Source organism: Mobula hypostoma, chromosome 24 (genome assembly GCF_963921235.1).
Source record: "Mobula hypostoma chromosome 24, sMobHyp1.1, whole genome shotgun sequence".
Lineage (NCBI taxonomy): Eukaryota > Metazoa > Chordata > Chondrichthyes > Myliobatiformes > Myliobatidae > Mobula > Mobula hypostoma.
In genome coordinates, this window is record NC_086120.1 from 46,861,221 (window position 1) to 46,881,362 (window position 20,142).

Here is a 20,142-nt window from a genome sequence, read left to right on the forward strand (position 1 = left end):
AAAGGGAATCTCTTGTGTTTATATGAAATCACATGACTGGCATTGCAATTCCTTCAGTTCAAAGTTCATTTATTGTCAAAGTATGTATACTTTTGGGTGGCGGGGTGGAGCTGCATCTTTACAAGAAAGTGTAAGGCACTTCCCTGTGCTAGCCTGTAGGTCACCCTTAGGCAATGTGTAGGATCTTCTTAACATCCTGATCAGGGTCACGTGAAGCCATGGGAGCAGATGGTGAGTGGTCGTATGAGCAGCTGGTGCATGTCACAAGTTCTGATTGTGCGACCACTGACTCCAGGCAGACAATTTAGGATTATGAAGACGTGTAGTCCTCTTTTATTGTCATTTAGTAATGCATGCATTAAGAAATGATACATTATTTCCTCCGGTGTGATATCACAAAACACAGAAGAAACCAAGACTGAAAAAACTGACAAAACCACATAATTATAACATATAGTTACAAACAGTGTAACAATACCATAACTTGATGAAGAAGTCCGTGAGCACAGTAAAGTTCAGAGTTTCTCAAATGTCCCACATCTCACACAGACGGGAGAAGGAAGAAAAACTCTCCCTGCCATGCCGACCACAATCCGACTCTGAGTCATCTGAAAACTTCGAGCTCTGATCAGCTCTCCGACACAGAGTACTGAGCGGCATCTCTATCCGAACGATTCGGTCGCCAAAAGCAGGCAAGGCCAGGGATTTTGAGGCCTACCCTCCGAAAGATTCACGACCACACAGTAATGACAGCAGCGAACGGGTGTTTCAGAAATTTCTCCAGATGTTCCTCTGTGCTTTCACGTCCATTCTCCATCAAATCAGAATTGTCCACGGCCCCTATTTAACAGATACGGTATCATTTTTCACCGGAGAACTGCGCACCCGCGGCGTGCTGCCATCTTCTCCTCCCGCTATTCTGAAGAGTATTGATAATGACTGGAGTCACCTGTCTTGTAAAGACACTGCCCAGAAGCAGGCAGTGGCAAACCACTTGTTTAGAAACGTCTGCCAAGAACAATCTTGGTCATGGAAAGATAACAATTCAACAAAGTATACTATATACAAACTTGAAATTCATGTCTTACAGGTAACCACAAAAAACAAGGAAACCGAATAGAGCCCTTTAAAAAAGACCGTCAAATACCCAATGTGCAAAAACAAAAGAATAGGTCATTACTTTTTTGTATTTTGGTTTTAGGTGTAGCTCAACATCATTATAGCACCAGTGACCTGGGTTCAGTTCCGCCGCTGTCTGTGGGGTGTTCGTACGTTCTCCCATGGCTGTGCGGATTTCCTTAAGGTGATCCAGTCTCCTCCCACGTACGAAAATGTACAGTTGAGGTTAGTGAAGGTCTTGATCTGAAATGTTAGCTATCCATTTCCCTCAAAATGCTGCTTGATTTGGTGAGTCTCTCTAGCTTTTTTTTTTGTGTGTGCGCCATCCCAGATTCCAGCATCTGTACTTTCTTGTCTCATTTCTGTGCTGTACCATTAAATTTTCTGCAGTGTCAGGGTATCAGAGGCAGTACAGTTGCATAGCGGTTAACATAATGCTATCACAGCGCTAGCAACCTGGGAACAATTCCAGCCACCATCTGTATGGATTTGTACATTCTCTCCGTGCACACATGAATTTCCTCTGGATGCTCTGGTTTCCTCCCACATTCCAAAATGTGTACTAGATTAACTGGGTGCTCCATTGAGCCAAAAGGACCTGTTACCATGCTGTATCTCTATATAACTTTTTTTGAAGTATGTAACATGGTGTTAAACATCAGGTAAGAATTATCAGTTGGGGAAACCAAGAGTTGGAGTGGAGACCCACAGTTATCTCCTGGTCAGGAGGTAGAGAAATGAGTTGTTTTGTTTGACAGGTAGGAGAGTGAAAATGTGCAGTAATTGATTGCATCACTGTCTGATATGGTGGGCACAGTAGAAAAGCTTCTTTACAATGATGCAATGGAATAGGAGGATTAGGTTCTATATAGAGTTATTTGCGGTTGTAGGATTATATGAAGTGAGTATGTAGAACAGTGCACTCCTATCAAGTCACCTCTGCTCCTCTCCAGAGAGAAAAGCTCTAGCTTGCTCAAGCCATCCTCATTAGATAGGCTCTCCAATCCAGGCAGCATCCTGGTAAATCTCCTCAGCACCCTCTCTAAAGCGTCTATATCCCTTCCTATAATGAAGTGACCAGAACTGAACACAATATTCCAAGTGTGGTGTGGGGCCCCCTTCGTTGGTCAGGGTTGACTATGGATGTTGTATCCTAGCTCTCTAGATATGCAAGCCAGGGTAGTACACTATGGAGAGCGTATGCTGCCCATGCAGCAAGCTCCCCCTCTCCATGTATCTTTTGAACCAAAAGGAATGGCAGGGACCAATACAGTTTAGCACTGGCAGCAACGCAGGAGTTGCCAGTCAAGTTTGAACTCCATGTAGGACTGTCTTGGGGACTTCAGTAGTCCCTGAGCCAGATTTTTCCTTCTCCTAGATGAAGTACCAACCACGGCTGATGAGCCCCATCTGTCCAAAGTGACTGGTTTTAAGGCGCTGTTAGCCCACCTTTGCCCCTTCTCCTGTCAGTATAAAACAGTTCCACCAGGCTAAGTAGCTAAGCCACATGTGAAGGCTGGACTTGGTTATCAGAAGCTATTTGAGATTCATGCCATTGGGAGCATTTAATTGGTAGTGGGAGCTTATCCCCATTGCCATCCTCGCCTATAAAACCTTAAGGAACCAAGAGTGGTCTAGCCATGGTTTTATCAAGTTGCATCGTTACCTCACAGCTGTTGAACTCAATGTCCCATCTGAGGCTAACACCTCGTGTGTCTCTTAGTAAGCCTATCAACTTGTGCAACAACTTTGAGGGACTATGGACGTGGACCCAAAGATCCCTCTCTTCCTCCGCACTAAGAATCCAATCCTGGTGAATCTTCTCTACACCCTCTAAAGCTTTCATATCCTTCCTGTAATGAAGTGAACGGAAATTGAACACAATACTCAGTGTGGTCTAACCAGGGTTTTAAAGAGCTTAGACAAATCACTAGTCAAGTCTTGACAGGTCAGACTGCCTTATAATTGAAACCTCAATAAACACAACCACTTAACATTGCATGTACTTGTCATATGATGTCACTCTTTTAAACCAACAGATTTGAATTTTGCCTTTTTCTCCCAATTAACTGTAGTGCAAGCCTGGCAATATAGTTGAGATGGATTTTTATTTGCATTCATTACCCTTCATTAATTCAATGCAGAGTACAATCTGATATTAAATGTCCACTGCAGATGATCTCAATTACTTCCCAATGAGCCAGTTAGTCTACTAAAAGAGGTGACTTGATAGAAATGTATAAAATAACTGGCATAGATAGTGAACAGCCAGAGACATTTTCCCAGGATAGAAATGGCTAATACTAGGGTTCATAAATTCAAGATTTCTATATTATTAAATGACATTTCCTGTGAACAAGTATAAGTAATTGTTACTGTGGATCCGATGCTGCACAATTTTAACGTGATTGGCGGAATGTATAGAGTGGATATCAGAGGTATCTTCGTTGAACAGACTGGTGCGTATGTGAAACACTGCCAGGATGGTGGTAGAGGCTGAAATATTAGGAGCATTTAAGAAACTCTTAGAAGGATGAGAGAAAAATGGAGGACTATGTAAGGGGGAAGGGTTAGACCAGGAGTTCCCAACTTTTTTTATGCTATGGATCAATACCATCAAGCAAGGGATCTATGGACCCCAGGTTGGGAACCTCTGGGTTAGATTAATTTTAGTAGGTTAAAAGGTTGGCACAGCATTGTGGGTTGAAGGGTCTCTGCTATAGTGTTCTATGTTCTAAATGTATCTGGGGTTATCAACTGGATCTCTGCTTGTGCCTTTAACTGCCAGGTAAATAGTGTTGCATCAACTTCAAGAAATTCAAAACCTGTCCTAAGCTCTCGACAAGAATCCTAATCAAAGTTTTCTTCCAATCCAGGAACCTTGTACAAGAGTTAAGTATGTAGTCAAAATATTTTGTTCTGTAAGCTTAATATAATTACTTTCTCATTATTATCCTAACTGAGAGTTCTGCTAATCAGTAGAATACACAGCTAATGCATTTGTCAGGGTATTCCATATCAGCATATCCATAGAGAATTTTAAGATTTGTTTAAAAGTATTCAGCTCTGGTAATCCCTTTGTTTGCATACTTCTCGAGATATTGATCAGAGGATTGACAGTAACAGTGAGGATTGGGTAGACATCTGATTCCCATTATTGTGTCTAAAAATTCATATGTAACAAGCATGTTTTTGCTATAATCACTTAAAGAAAATCAATTAGATTGGAAAGAAAGAGGGCAGAAGCCTGACTTCTGGGGAAGTAAATGGCCAGGAAGGGGTAAGAATTTTTGCTGCTTCCCCTTTTCCTTTCCAGTCCTGATGAAGGGTCTCGGCCTGAAACTTCAATTCTTTATTCCTCTCCATAGATGCATCCTGACCTGCTGAGTTCCTCCAGCATTTTGTGTGTGTTGCTCTGGATTTTCAGCATCTGCAGAATCTCATTTGTTTTTCTAGAAACTTAGTTTTCAGTTGCAGGTGTCACACCACATGAATCTGGCTATTTTATAGGTTAACTGTTATCAATGGAATTCTGTTATCTCTAGTCTGAGTACAAGAAGATCACAATTACGACTTAGTCTGGTCTTTGTTCTCTTGACGCTTTTTGTTCTTTGCTTTTGTAACACTTTAAACAATTGTATGCAATAAGTTTTATGTCTCATTTTTAACTTTTGAAGAGCCTTTGGATTGTAAAACCATCAGGATCCAAAAGATACAACTTAGAAGTGTCGTACTTTGGATTTTATTTCTACTCTATATGGCTCCACATCAGTTCTTAAACCTAACTTGACAGCTGGGTTTGAACTTTATTTTACCAGTTTGACATGAGGATTGCAAACATCGTCAGTGCAGCTTCAAAGTTCAAGTTCTGATAAATTTGCTATCAGCTTGTCATTTTCAACCTTGAGATTCATTTTCTTGCAGACATTTCACTAAAACAGAAAAATATGTTAATGAAAAAGTACACACAAAGGAAGCCTGAAAAATAACCTTGCCAAAGAAGACAGACTTGTGTGCAAATAAGAAATAAATAGATAAGTAAATTAATGAATAAAAATAAAATGATACTGAGGACCTGAGTTGTACAGATTTTGAAAGTGTTGTGTTCAGTGATCATTTCAGTGTTGAGTAAAGTTATCCCATCTGGTTCAAGACCTGTTGGTTGAAGGGTTAAAACCATTCATGAATCTGATGCTGTGGGTCCTGAGGCTCCCTTTCCTGATGACAGTAGCAAGAAGAGAGCATTGGCTGGGCAGTGGAGGTCCTTGATGGATGCTCTTTCTTGTGGCAGCGGTCCTGCTGTTCCTGTATGCTTATGGTTAATATTTCCAGTGTTGGGACAGAAATCCTTGGGGTTTGTTCCTTTTTAAAGGTGTTCTGGCCTTGCGTCATCTGTGTTTTTTTTCAAGTTGGCTTCCCACTGACTTCAGCATAATCTGCAATTTGGCACAGAGTTGAAGTTGGCCTGCCAGTATAAGGATTTCCTTTACACATGCAAACTGCCAGGCTGCTGTTTATTTTCCTGCCGGTTTATTGAGCTTGTAAACTAGTTGATGCAATATGACCAGTTGCTGTTAGCCTGCACTAAATGCTAGTTCATAAAGTTATTAACATCTGACTGTATGATCTAATACAGTGCTAATTACAGTAACAAGTACTGTGTAAAATGCATCTGTAATGCCACAGGAGCAAGAGATTCTGCAGATGCTGGAAATCCAGAGCAAAAACACACAAAATGCTGGAGGAACTCAGCAGGTCAGGCAGTATCTATGGAGGGATATGGACCCTAATGCTGTTTTGTACTGAAACCCTTCATTAGGACTGGAAAGGAAGGTGGCAGTACCTTTTCCACTGCTTCGGCCCCTTCCTTTCCAATGTACAGGAGCTGTTTTCAGACTTTGTCTCATTTGACCATAAGCAGGTTCATTTTGACAATAAAACAATTGCCAATAGATTTAAGGTGAAAGGGGAAAGATTTAATAGAAACTTAAAGGACAACTTTTTCACCCAGAGAGGTGAGTATATAGAGTGAGCTGCCAGAGGAAGTGGCTAAAATAGGTACATTAACAATATATAAAAGTAACTTGGACAGGTATGTGGCTAAGAAAGGTTTGAGGAATATAGGCCAAATGCTCCCAGTGAAATTGGGTGAGACTAGAACTAGTCATGAGTTAAGTATGGTGGGTGAAATGATTAGGGGGAATTTCATCACTCTAGAGCAGGGGCCCCCAACCTTTTTTATGCCATGAACCAGCACCATTAACTGAGGAGTCCGTGGACCCCAGGTTGGAAACCCCTGCTCTAGAGTGATGAGTATGTGGAATGAAGTGGTGGATGCAGGTTCTATTTCAACATTTGAGAAATTTGGATAGGTGCATGGAAGGGGGCGGGGTAGTTGGTATGGGATGTGTATGGTCTGGGTGCTGGTTGATCGGACTAGGCAAGTTAATAGTTCAGCATGGACTAGATGGGCTGAAGGACCTGTTTCCATGCTGTATGACTCTATGCCAACATGATGTGTTTAATGAAAGCTGGATGGAAAGAAAGGCTCATAAATGGCTTGTACGAGGGAGCATAATTTTAAAATGATTGGAGGATTGTATGTGGGGTGTGAGAGGTAATTTCATTATTATAGTGGTGGGTGTGTAGAATGCACTGCCAGAAGTGTTTGTAGAGGCAGATACATTAGGACATTTAAGAAACTCTTAGATAGCCCTCGATTTTTCTATCATCCACGTGCCTATGTAGGAGGAAGGGTTAGATTGATCTTGAAGTAGGGTAAAAGACTGGCATAGTATCGTGGGCCAAAGGACCTGCACTGTGCTGTTCTATGAGTGGTAAATGCAGCAAAACTCCACCTGAGTAATCATTCATTTTTAATGTATCTAGCATTTTTTTGAAACTTATCTTTTTTTTAGTATTTTGTATTTCTGAAATGACTAGGTCTGAAACATTCTATTTATAGAATCCCACAACTGTGAAACAAGTTACAATTTGTGCAGTTTTTTCCACGATTATTTAAAAATAAATTTCATGCTGATTCTGCTAGGAAAGTGGAGGCTTGTCAGACACAAACTGTACATAGGAGGAATCATTATCACATTACTGATGAGAGCTGTCCAACCTACCCTACTGGTATCCTCACTGAACACATTCTTAGAAACTAACCTTGAGCTCCAATTCCACAAAATTTTTATTTGAGGCTGCAGTTTTGAAATATTGACCAAATTATGTGCAGATTTCTGGATGAGGTCTTATTGGTGGATTGCTGGTCAGCATGGCTCAAAGGGCCCAGAAGGGCCTATTCCATGCTGTATCTCAATTAATAAATTAGAGATGCAGCTTGGAACAGGCCCTTCCTTCCCAATGAGCCACACCACCCAGCAACTAACCTAATCACAGGACAATTTACAATGACTAATTAACCCAGTAACTGGTGTGTCTTTGGACTGAGAGGAAAGCAGAGCACCCAGAGGAAATCCAAGAGGTCTCAGGATAAACTCCTTACAGACTATTTACAAACAGCGCCAGAATTCAACTACAAAGTCTGGAAAGCTCCAAACTGTAATAGTGTCACGCTTACTACTATGGTGCCTAACTTGTACTTTGTGCCTTTTGGAGTTGGTGTGTGGCAGTGGAGGGAAGGCATCCCAGCAGTGGTGGAAGGGCATTTGTACCTCAGGATGAAGAGGGAATCGGATCTATTTAGTATGACCATATGCTACTTTCTCCCTGTGCCTGTTTTGCAACTGGTCTTCAGCAAAATATTTGGCATTGTTTTAATAAATACTGCATTCACACTGGGGATTCAATGAGATATTTGAAGTTTTCAACATAAATGTCATATTTCTTCTGGTCTGTTAAGTTCTAATGGCAGCCTTGCCATGTACTGTACTGAAGTTCCAACCTTTGTCTTAGAACTGACTTTAAAATGCTTGATCTCTTCAGATTTCCCTGGGGAGAGGGTTGATGGGGAAATAAAGCAGGCAGTTCAGAGCTGCAGAGAGGCTTGTTTCTTTTGTTCTCACTGGGTGTGTCTATACCACCAACCTTTTCCAGCAAGCTCGTTCAAAATTCAATGTTCCCACATGACCAGCAACTCCAATGCAGTGTGCTGAATGTTTTTTTTACAAATATGCTTAACATAGAAGATAGAGCAGTACAGGTCCTTTGAACCAAGATGTTTTGCTGACCTTTTAACCAAAGATCTATCTAACACTTTCCACGAGCCCTCTATTTTTCTATCATCCATGTGCCTATCTAAGAGTCTCTTCAATATTCCTAGTGTATCTGTCTCTACCACCCCCAGCAGCACGTTCCACGCATTACCACTTTTTAAAAACTTGCTGGAGGATCAACAGAAATGGTTTTTCTGAGAAACACAGAACTGAGAACAGTGCAGTACAGTGCTGGCCCAGAGGCCATGTTGTTGTGCTGACCTTTTAGCCTACTCCAAGACCAATCTAACTCTTACATAGCTCTCAATTTTATTATGCAGTATGGAACAGGCCCTTAGAGCCGCATCACATAGCAACCCACCTATTTAACCCTAGCGTAATCAAAGGACAATTTACAATGACCAATTAACCTAACTGGTACATCTTTGGAAACTGGGAGGAAACCAGAGCACTTGGAGAAAATCCATGCATTACAGGCGACACCAGAATTGAATTTACCGTAATGTAGCTGCTTCTAACCCCATCCCAGCAACACACCCACAATCCCACCACTTTTTTTTAACTACCTGTGACTTCCCTCCTTTACTTTTCCTGCAGTCAAAATTATTGCCCCTTATATTAGCTGATTCAAGATTCAAAAAAAATTTATTGTCATTCTAACCGTACATCAGCTCTGCAGGGCAGAATGAGACAGTATTTCCCAGGAGCAGTGCAATCACCCTAAAAGGGGCGCTGGCTGTCTACTGTCTCTAATCACCTCTGTCAAGTTACCTCTCCTCCTCCTTCACTCCAAAGGGAAAAGCCCTGGCTAGTTCAACCTTTCCTCATTAGCATGCTCTTTAACCCAGGCAACATTCAGGTAAATCAACTCTGAATTCTCTAAAGCTTCCACATCCTTAAAGTTGATCTTGTTCAGGATGTAAACAAAGTAGCTATAAAAATGTACAGTTTAACTTGCTCAGTGAAAACTGACAAAATGTTGTCGATATAAAAGTTGTGCTAAATCTTGATGAAGGGTCTCTGTTCAAAACATCAACTGTTTAATATCTTTCAATAAATGCTGCCTGACCTGCTGAGTCCAGCATTTCATGTGTGTTACTTTGATTTCCAGCGTCTCAAAGTTCGAAGTAAATTTATTATCAAAGTACATGTATTTTATTTCTAGTATGCACACTCAGTAATCCATAATAGAATAGTAACTGTATTGGAATCAATGAAAGACCACACCAACTGGGCATTCAACTAGTGTGCAAAAGATTTTAAAAATTTGTGCAGGTACAAAAAGAAATAGTAATAATAAAAAATAAGCAACAAATATTGTGCATGAGATGAAGGGTCTTTGAAAGTGAGTCCATAGATTGTGTGAACAGTTCAGTGTTGGGGTGAGTGAAGATGAGTCTGATAGATGAGGGGTAAAATTGATTCTTCCTAAACCAGGTGGTGAGAGTCCTGAGGCTCCTGTACCACCTTTCTGATGGCAGCAGTGAGGAGAGAGCATAGCCTTGGGTGTTGGGAGCCCCTGACGATGGATGTTGCTTTTCTGCTACAAGGCTCCATGCAGATGTGTTCAGTGATGGGGAGGGCATCTGCAGAATCTCCATTGCTAGTTCAAAGTTTTAACTATGTAGTGAGGCAGTTTTTACCGTCCATCCAGCTGGTCTAAAGGACTGTGGGCTTCTCATCTGCAGTTTAGTGAATTGTGTATTTTGAACTATGCTTAACTGTATTGGAGTGACCTAGTGTCTTCATTGATAAATTTATTTCTCAGTACACAGTGTCACTGGTGATGGTATACTGTTACTGTATGGGCCTGTACTCACCTGAATTTGGCGGGATGCGGGGAGGATCTTGTTGACACCTATCAAATACTGAAAGGCCTAGATGGGGTGGATGTGAAGAGGATGTTTCCTAGAGTGGGGAGTCTGGAGCCATAGGGTGGTGAATCTGTGGAATTCATTGCCATAGATGACTGGAGGTCAAGTCATTTAGTATATTTAAAGCAGAGGTTAATAGGTTCTTAATTAGTAAGGGTGTCAAAGGTAATGGAGAGCAGGCAGGAAAATGGGTTGAGAGGGTTAATAAATGAGCCATGAGAGAATGGTAGAGCAGACTTGATGGGCTGAATAGCCTAATTCTGCTCCTAGGTCTTGCAGTTACACACCCAGCTGTTCCAATATCATTTATCTAAACAGCTCATTTCTAATGAATGCAAGATGCTGGAGACACTCAGCAGTATAGGCAGCATCAGTGGAGGGAAATTAGACAGCCAATGTCCATTTCCATGGGACATTTCCTGCCAGTATCCTTGTACTTCACTTTGCAGTATCTGCAGTCTCTTGTCACCTGAGAGCCTGACAGCAGGTGCATGAGAAGACCACCTGCAGATTCTCCTTCAGACTGAACTGTATCCTGTCTGGAATGTGTCACAGTTCTTGCATTGCTGGGTCTTAAATCCTGCAATTCCATACCAACCACCAGGAGAATCTTCACCTGGGGATCTGTGGTGATTGAAGTAATTGGCTCCCCAGCCCCACCTAGTGGGCGGATGGTGATGGACGCTAAATATCTGTCTTGCTGGCATAACCCATATCCCAAACCTCACCAAAACAATTATGCAATTTTTTTTCTATCAGTATCTAAAATCTAGCAATGATAAAAATCATTGAGACTTGTAGTTTCTCTTTCATTTTTTTCATCTTTCATGGTGTGTTGGCATGGTGTTTTCTTGAGTTTCAGCATGCCTGTCCTCTCTCAGGTGATGCAAGAATACTGAAATGCCTTGCTTATCTGCCCTGTTCTTTGGAGATCCATAGATTTGGTTTCCATACACCCTGTTTACATTTTTCCAGTGCCATGTATCTGTTGGAGCAACGGATGAGAGGTGTATAAGATAAGAGGCATAGATCGAGTGGATAGCCAAAGACTCCTTTCCCAAGGTGGAAATGGCTATTATGAGGGGGCATATATTTTAGTGATTGGAGGGAGGTGTAGGGAGGATGTCGGGGTAAGTTTTTTTTCACGCGGGTGGTGGGTAGATGGAACATGCTGCCATGATAGAGGTAGATGCATTAGGAATATTTAAGAAAACCTTCAATAGACATACGGATGTTAGAAAAATGGAGTACTATGTAGAGGGGAAGGATTAGATTGATATTAGAGTAGGTTAAAAGGTCAGCACAACATTGTGGACTGAAGGGCTGGAGCTATTTGTAATGTTCTATGTTCTACTGAATATTTCCTCTCCAAATGTCAGCTTCTTTGGATTTAATTCCCATTTGATATTTTATGCATTCTTTCCTTGTCTGTCAAATTTTTGCACCACCTGTGCAGCCACGCAGCAACTGAAATGCTCCTGCGCACATAGCCTTTGTTGCCATGCAGCTGGAATTTTCTTTTCTATAATGTTTTATTAAAGTACTGCAGTTTTCAGGCTGTGTTTTTTTTTTAAATCCTGTTCAGAGCAGTGTTTGGATCACGGAGCTATTTTTTTAAAAAAAAACTTAAAGGGGAATGTTGATTGTTAGTCTAACACTAATTTTCCATAATTTTGTTTGTATGATTTTTTTCATTACTACACCACCTGAGACTTTTCAATGCTGCAGTACTGATGGGTTTGCACTGGCATGGATCAAATGCCATTTTCTGCCCCCAATAAAGCCATCTGTTTACGTTTGACCCTTTTGCTATTTATCCATACAAGTGTCAAATCATATCAGCGAGGATGGGGCTGGATAACCCACAAGTGTCACCATGCTTCCAGCACCAACATAGGGTGCCCAACTTATTAAGCCTAATCCATTGTGCCTTTGGAATGTAGGAGGAAACCGGAGCACCGTGGGGAAACTCGTGCAGTCCTGGGAAGAGTACGGTCTCTTTACGGAGAGCAGCAGGAATTGAACCCCAATCACGATTATTGGCACTGTAAAGCATTACTCTAATCACTACAATGCTACAGTGCTGCCCACAATGTGGATCAGGAGCAAAGTATCCTGTATTTGTTGCTGCCAAAACCTATTGGTTTTGAAGTTCTCTAGTATTAGTGTGTTTCTATACCAGATTTTGAGTGTTGCTACTTTGGGAAATATGAATATTTCTGTCATCAATGTAATATGTTACTATTCTGAAACCGATTTGTGACATTGCCCAATACCCACAGACATATTTCCCCAGAACCGCAACTGGAATCTGATCACTTAAACATCAGTGCTGATTTGCAATTGCTACAACCAGTTGCCAGGGATTGAACTTGGCAACAACTTTGTGACTTGTTAGCAAACCAGAGAGCAAACACAAAAACTGAAGTGTTTTTTCTAATACTGAAGGAGAATTTTTTTCATTTCCCACTTATTCAATATGATATTGTGTGGGAAGATTATTTTTAAAGGCTTCAAAATATTAGTCTGTCATTTATGATGCAGTTGGCAAGTACTTGTGGGAAGATGTATTGAAATGGTAAACATTCTCAGCACAAAGTGGTGGAGCAGTACTAGTCAAAATAATTTCCCTCTTGCCTCTGGAGTTTAGTTTGAATGGTTAATGAGGTGATTCCATTTGCCTGTTAGCTGGGCCTGTAGATTGTGGATGATTCTGTAACAGATGAATTTCTGCTCCTCTAATCTGTTGTTAACCTGGGTAATAACTATTACTGAATAAGTATCTAATTCACTTCTATTTGAATTGTGTTGGTTGTTAATGTAAATGATATGTTTCTATGTACGTGTGATAAATAAAGCTGATCTTGTAAGTGTCATAGCTGATATTATGGCAAAACACGGATTGTTGGGATCCAGAATGAAGCCTTTCCATAAGACCATAAGATATAGAAGCAGAATTAGGGCTTTTGGCCCATTGAGTCTGCTTTATCATTTCATCATGGCTGATTTTAGTTTCAGAGCAAGGAAGATTGTTAAATTTAGATTTATACAGTACTGTGTAAAAAGTCTTGGGCACATATATGGCTAGGGTGGCTAAGGCTTTTGCACAATCCTTTATTTGTCAACGTGCAGCAGAGTGAGTTTGTAAATCTGGCGGGAGCAAAGGGTGTTAGGAATGGCGAGGGTGGTGTGGGACAGGTGGCAGAGCTGTAACTCAGTCCGTCAGTGGCTGCCGTCCCGAATCCGGGGTTGGCGGCTATGCACCTCCATCTTCTTCGATCTTGCAACCGAGTACAGCTTCTTCCTCCAGTTTGTTCTCGCTGGCCGCCTTGGCACCGCCTGCCGCTGAACTCGAGCCTGAAGCCATGTCGGCCTCCAGCCGCAGCCGCTTCTTCAAGCTGGGCCCTTCCTTAGGCGGAGGCCTTGGGCAGGTCCAGGCACGTGGTGCAGCACCCAAGTTCATCATGTCTCTTCTAACTAGGTGCATAGCATACGATTCATAGATACGCGGTGAGGCTTTAATCTCTTCCACGGAAGATGGCAGTTGGCTCACAAAGAGCTCATCTGCCCTTTGTCAGGTCTTGTTTTTTTCAGTCCTGCTGGGTGTCCTCACACCCTCCTCACCAGACTAAGTCCGGTGGGAGAGCCGGCCCAAGTCGTTGACCACGGCCCCCAGCCAAGAGCTGTAACTACCTAATGTTAATTGTTGGATTACTGGGCAACGCACCTCAGTGGGCCAGAAATGCCTGTCCTGCACTGTATCTCTTTAAAAAAAATATATATAAAGCGGACATGGAGAGGATCTTTCCAACAGCAGATGATAGCAGCAGAGTCCATGTCCTAGAAGGATGTCCATTTAGAACTGAGATTAGGAGAAATTTCTTTAGCCAGAGGATAGTGTCTGTGGAATTCATTGCCACAGATGGCTCTGGAAGCCAAGTCATGGGGTGTATATATTTGATTATTTCTTGATTAATCAGGGTGTCAAACATTGAGAGTGGGGATGAGGGAGAAGATAAATCAGCCATGATTGAATGGTGAAGTAGACTTGATGTGCCAAGTGGCCTGGCTCTACAACTATGTCTTCTGGTCTTAAGACAAAACACTGACCGCATCAGCAAACTGAAGGTAAGGTTAACGTGGACTGAGCCCATGTTTGAGGACCTGTACTGCTTTCTCACTGAGACTGGCCTCCCCAAGGCTGAGTGATGGGGTGATGAAAGGCCATTGCCCTGATGTAAACTATTCTCCACAGATGCCCTCTTATCTGTTGAATATTAATAACATTTTGCTTTCTTGTTTGCCTTGATTGAACAGCATAGATTTAAACCTTCTACCGCTACGGCCAGGCTTGTCGTGGACTTATGAGTGCAGTTGCATTCCAAAAATCTTCACTGCAATGAAGATTGCAATCTTTATTGCTGCAGGCTAATTGTTTATACTTGTGGATTTAGATATTGCATTATGGAAAGTTTCCTAATGTGATTATGGTAAAAAAAAATCTTAAGTCTTGTAATATTGATGCTTCCTGTTAATTTTCAGATCTTTCAGTGAACTGAGGCCAATCTATTTCTGAAATGCTTTGGAAAACATACCCTGGCTTGTTTAAAGTAATAGAGAGAAAATGCCGGAGGAACTCAGCCAGTCAGACAGCATCTAGAAAGAAATAAAAGAGTCAATGTTTTGAGCCAAGACCAAATCGTTGGCTGTTTATTTCTCTCCATAGATGCTGCCTGATCTACTGAACTCCTACAGTATTGTGTGTTACTCAGGATTTCCATCATCTGCAGAATCTCTTGCGTTTTATAATACCCTGGCATGTTTAATCTCCTGTTCACTTGAAGCTAAGAGCCATTGTGCCTGCATTTAGTGCTCAAATAGACTTAAAAGATCTTCCTCTCTGTCTACCATACTCCCATAACCTTCAGTGAATTCAGTCTTGTTCAGTAAATGTCACAAGCAGGTATTTTATCTTTGGACTTTAACCTTGCTCCAAGTTGATATTGATATACCAGATTCATTATGTAGCCTGTCTTAGAATGGGTGGACATTAGGAGTGGTTGCTAGCTATTTGATACTTTGGGTTAAACAAATGCTTATACAAATTGTTGCCATGTTCCCTATGTTAGAATTATGATAGCAATTGAACAGAAATAGTTAATTGGCTGAAAAAGGCTGTACGCTGAAGTCTTTTCACCAAGACTTTCTGTAGCTGCCTGACCTGCAGAGTTCTCCAAGACGGAGGGTGGCACGGGAGCATAACGGTTAGCACAAGGCATTACAGAGCCAACGACTTGGATGCTCCTGTTTCCTGCCACGATCCAAAGACTGACTTGTTGATAGGTTAATCATTATCAGTTCTCCTGTAATTAGGCTAGGGTTAAATTGGTTGCTGGGCAGCATGGCATGGCATTCTGCATTGTACCTCAATAATTAAATATACGTGTAACTCATGAAATTTCCAAGTTCAAGCCAATTGACTGGATTGGAAATGTTTTATTTTTGTCACAAGTACCGGCACGGTGGCATAATGGTTAGCACATAGCTTTACAATGCCAGCAATCGCCAGTTGGGCTTCAATTCTTGTCGCTATCTGCAAAGAGTTTGTATGCTCTCTCCGTGACTGTGTGGATTTCCTCCAGATGCTCTGATTTCCTCCCACATTCCAAAGGCTTACAGTCAGGGTTAGTGAGTGGTAGGTACGCTATGTTGGCACCTGCAGTGGGGTGATACTAGTGAGCTGCCCATAGCCCACCCTTCACTGATTAGATTTGACACAAATAACACATTTCAATGAATGCTTTGATGTACGGTGACATATAAATCTATTTTTTCTTTAAAATACCGAATGTTGTTCAAGCTTTTGTATCTTCTACCTGGTGGAGGTGGTGTTTAGAAAAGGGAACGTTACTGGGGTTGGTAGAGATTTTTTTTTACCCACTTTCTTGAAGCAAGAGAATCATCCATGGGAGATGAGGGAAGATTAAACTGCAGAACACTTTTTTTTATTGTGGTACCTCAAGGTTGCTTACTCTTGTTAAATCTCATACACTTATAGGAGAAAATGAGGAGTTAGAAACTGGTTTGCTATCACTTTGTTGTGCGGTAGCAATACAGTGCAATACATTAAAAATATTGGTTATAATAAATGTATAAAAATTAGTGCAAAAATGGGAATAAATAAGACCATTAGACATAGCTGAATCAGACCCATTGAAACTATTTTGTCATTCCATCACGGCTGATTTATCAACCCCACCCCTTTTTTTGCCACCTTCTCCCCATAACCTTTGACACCTTACTAATGAACAACCGATCAAACTCCTCTTTAAATATACCCAAGGACTTGGCCTCCAAAGCTGCCCGTGGCAATGAATTCCACAAATTCATCACCCTCTGGCTAGCGAAATTCCTCTTCTAAGATAGTGAGGTAGTGTCTGTGAGTTCATCGTCCATTCAGAAATCTGATGGCAGAGGGGAAGAGGCTGTTCCTTAAAATGCTGAGTATGTCTTCAGGGCTCCTGCATCTCCTTTCCGATGGTAGCAATGAGATGGGAAACAGTTCAAATGTGGGCACATTACCGTCAGATTGTTGCATACTGTAAGATTAAAAGATCATGAATGGTCTGCCAGGTACTAATGCGTAAAATGTTCATAGTTTTATCAAGAATCTCCAGAAATAACATTTTAGTGTTTTGATACTTGGTATAAACTGATTTCAATTTGAGTTAAAATTAATAGCATGTGTTGTGGTTACCATTTCCTAGTAAGCTGACCCACTCCAAACCTTTACTGTGTACATTGATAACACTTGCCAGTGATTCATTATACATGTGCTTTCTTTTGATAGACCAGTCACCCACTTGCCCAGCCTTGTTCACGTTTTACTTGGCCTGCCTTTCTCCCATTTACCTGCCAGCTTCTTGCTCTTCCCATACCAAAATCAAGTTTATCATCACTCACATATGTCATGATTTTTTTTTGCTACAGCAGCAGTACAGTGCAATACATACAATTACTACAGCTCTGTGCAAGTGTCTTGGGCACCGTAGCTATATATGTGTGCCTCAGATTTTTGCGCAATACTACAGGTCTCAATGATGAAGGGTCTCGGCTTGATATGTGAAATGTTCATTCATTTCCACAGATGCTGCCTGACCTGAGTCCCTCCAGCATTCTGTGTATATTGGGTTAGATTTCCAGCATCTACAGAATCTTGTGTTTAAAAAATGATCATATATCCAGCCAGTTAATGTAAAAATTGGTGAAACAATTCTGCCAGAATATGGAGGGACTAAACTTAGGCGTGGAGATACTTCTGAAATGTACACAGAACAGATGTTGGATGCTGCTGTAAGCTTCATGAACTGGCCTTTTTGTGCATTACTTTTCTTTTTGCTCCGGTCTGGAAATGCCTTTATTTTTGAGCTTTGGTACAGTACAATGAATCAACATCAAACCCACAAAAAACGTCTGAGAAATGCGGCCAGAACATAGTGAGTGGTGCCTTCCTTTACAAAACAAATTGTATTACTGTGTTTCATTTAATGAGATACCAAATCTTCGTGTAGGAATCTAGATAGAGACACAAGTTAAAAGCAGATTCATCACTAGCTTATGTTGTGAAATGTGTTGGTTTGTAACAGTAGTGTATTGCAATACAGAATATATACTATGAATTACAGTAAGTATACAGGTTTCCCCCACCATCTGAAGTAAATGTCGGCCCAGATCAGAGGTGATGCAGTCGGCAATCGCCTCTGATCTGGGCCAACATTTACTTGCCGGGCAGCACCTAATTAATTAGCTTCTTTATTTTGGCTTTTTTCTTAAAGATGTGCTGGGTGCGTCCCAGCTACTGCTGCATTCTCCGCGGCCCGGGGGTTGGGTGTGGTGGGACACTGGAGTGTCATCTCGTCGTCTGTTTCCATCAGGGCAGGCAGGTCATCTTCTTCTATGTCTGCCTGCCTTGATGTCGAAGTTCGAGGTTCGTCGTCTGCTGTGGCTGATGTGAAAGGCTTGAAAACGACAGTATGCTTGACTGCTCAGCCTCGCTCATTTTTCTACCATACAGATCTTTGTAAGCACTCAAACCATCCTGCAAATATGCCCTAAACCAATTAAAGTCGTGCTTTTCTGCAATCATTGCAGCGAAAATCTCACGCAGTTGCTTCACGTTCAGTTCCTGAACGACTTCCCTTTTGGTCTGTTCGCTACTGCATTCGGTTTCAATTGTTATCCATTCCTCTTCCAATTGCATCAGCTCTTCATCTATTAGTTCTTGGGATGCCAAAACCTCTTCAACATCATCTTCGTCAGCTTCCACAAGCCAAACTCACTTTGTCCTTATTTCGTTCACCATGATCGAAACGCTTAATTATGTCTAGTTTTACGCTAAGTGTAACACCCTTACGAGCTCTTTTAGGCTTTTCTGATGCCTTAGAACTCATTTGCAAATGGCTGCTCACAGCCATGTGTTTGAGCAATGCCGGCGAGAATGCAGTTCCGAATCCGGGGGAGGAGTGGCTGTTCGGGGCGCGCGCTGCTTTTTTTTTCATGCGCTGCCTTTTTTTGTAACAGTGAAAACACCTTCTGTTAGCGAAAACAGATAACTAATGTAGGTCTTTTGTAACAGCTAGGTTTCGTAAAGCGAACATTCGAAAAGCAGGGGACACCTGTATATCAAAAATTAAATAGTGTAAAAGGGCGCGGGGGGAATTGAGGTAGTGTTCATGGGTTCATTGTCTATCCAGAAATCTGATGGTAGTGGGGAAGAAGCTGTTCCTAAACATTGTGTTTTCAGGCACCTGTACCACCACCTTGATGGTAGTAATGAGAAGAGGGCATATCCTGAGTGATGGGGGTCAGTAACGATGGAGGTATGCCACCTAATCACAGGACAATTTACAATAACCAGTTAACCTACCAACCAGTACATATTTGGACTGTGGGAGGAAAAACTCATGTGGTCGTGAGAACGTACAAACTCCTTACAGATAGTGGCAGGAAATGAATCTAGGTCACCTGTACTGTAAGGCATGTGCTAACCACTACATTACTTCGTGCCCAGGACACGGGATTCTATTCCTACTGCTATCTGTAAAGAATTTGTGCATTCTCCCATGACAGCATGTATTCTCTCAATCAAATTGTGATCAGTGATCGCCAGCGCTGTAAGTGACTGCTACAGTGCCATCTTATGAAGGATTCCCCTCACCCCCCCCCCGAATTCTAATCAGACACTTGTAGTTATGATCCAAAACGTACTGATGTGGTAGAATGCAAGTACACCCATCCCTTTGAGGAAAAGCATGTTGATCTCAGAGAGGAGGCAGAGGAGCCTCAAGACAGTCAACATTTTAGCAATGGCTTCTTCCCCTCTGCCATCAGATTTCTGAATGGCCATTTGTTCACACTTACGCAAAACTTTTTTTTTGAAAGGCTGCATCCATCATTAAGGACCCCCCCCCCAAAAAAAACCGCCCAGGGCATGCCCTTATCTCATTGCTATCTCGTGCCATCAGATTTCTGAATGGACAATGAACCTATGTACTGTACCTCATTATTTTGCTCTTTTTGCATTAATTATATATAATGAGAGAATTATATGTATCAATAAAATTGTAATTTTGTAGTTTTTAAAGTTGTGTATTACACCGTACTGCTGCTGCAAAACAACAAGTTTTATGCCACATGCTAGTGATCTTAAACCTGATTTTGATTCTGACTACTGTGTGTGTGTGTGTGTGTGTGTGTGTCTTAATATAATTTATTTTATGCATTGCACTGTACTGCTGCCACGAAACAATTTTCATGACATTGAATTATGTTAGTGATAATAAAGTTGATTTTGATTGCCAGGTTGTTGCAATGGATTCCTCAAAATAAATTCGTTTTCCCTGGCATATTTTATACTGTCCTATGATGCAGGTAGCTGATGCATGCAGTATTAGACTGTGTGAATCTGTTAA

General features: G+C 41.5%; 1 protein-coding gene across 12 annotated transcripts in view; it reads left to right on the forward strand.

Annotated features, from left to right (window-relative positions):
• The window catches only part of LOC134337446 (transcription factor 12-like), a 187,013-nt gene that overhangs the window by 54,912 nt on the left and 111,959 nt on the right, over positions 1 to 20,142 (forward strand). The window contains exon 1 of one of the 12 annotated variants that reach the window (XM_063032461.1): positions 579 to 1,344. The exons of the other annotated variants lie outside the window; for them this stretch is intronic. The gene's annotated coding sequence lies outside the window, so the exon portion shown is untranslated. Of the gene's footprint in view, positions 1 to 578; positions 1,345 to 20,142 lie in introns of those variants that run through there. 12 annotated transcript variants of the gene reach the window in all.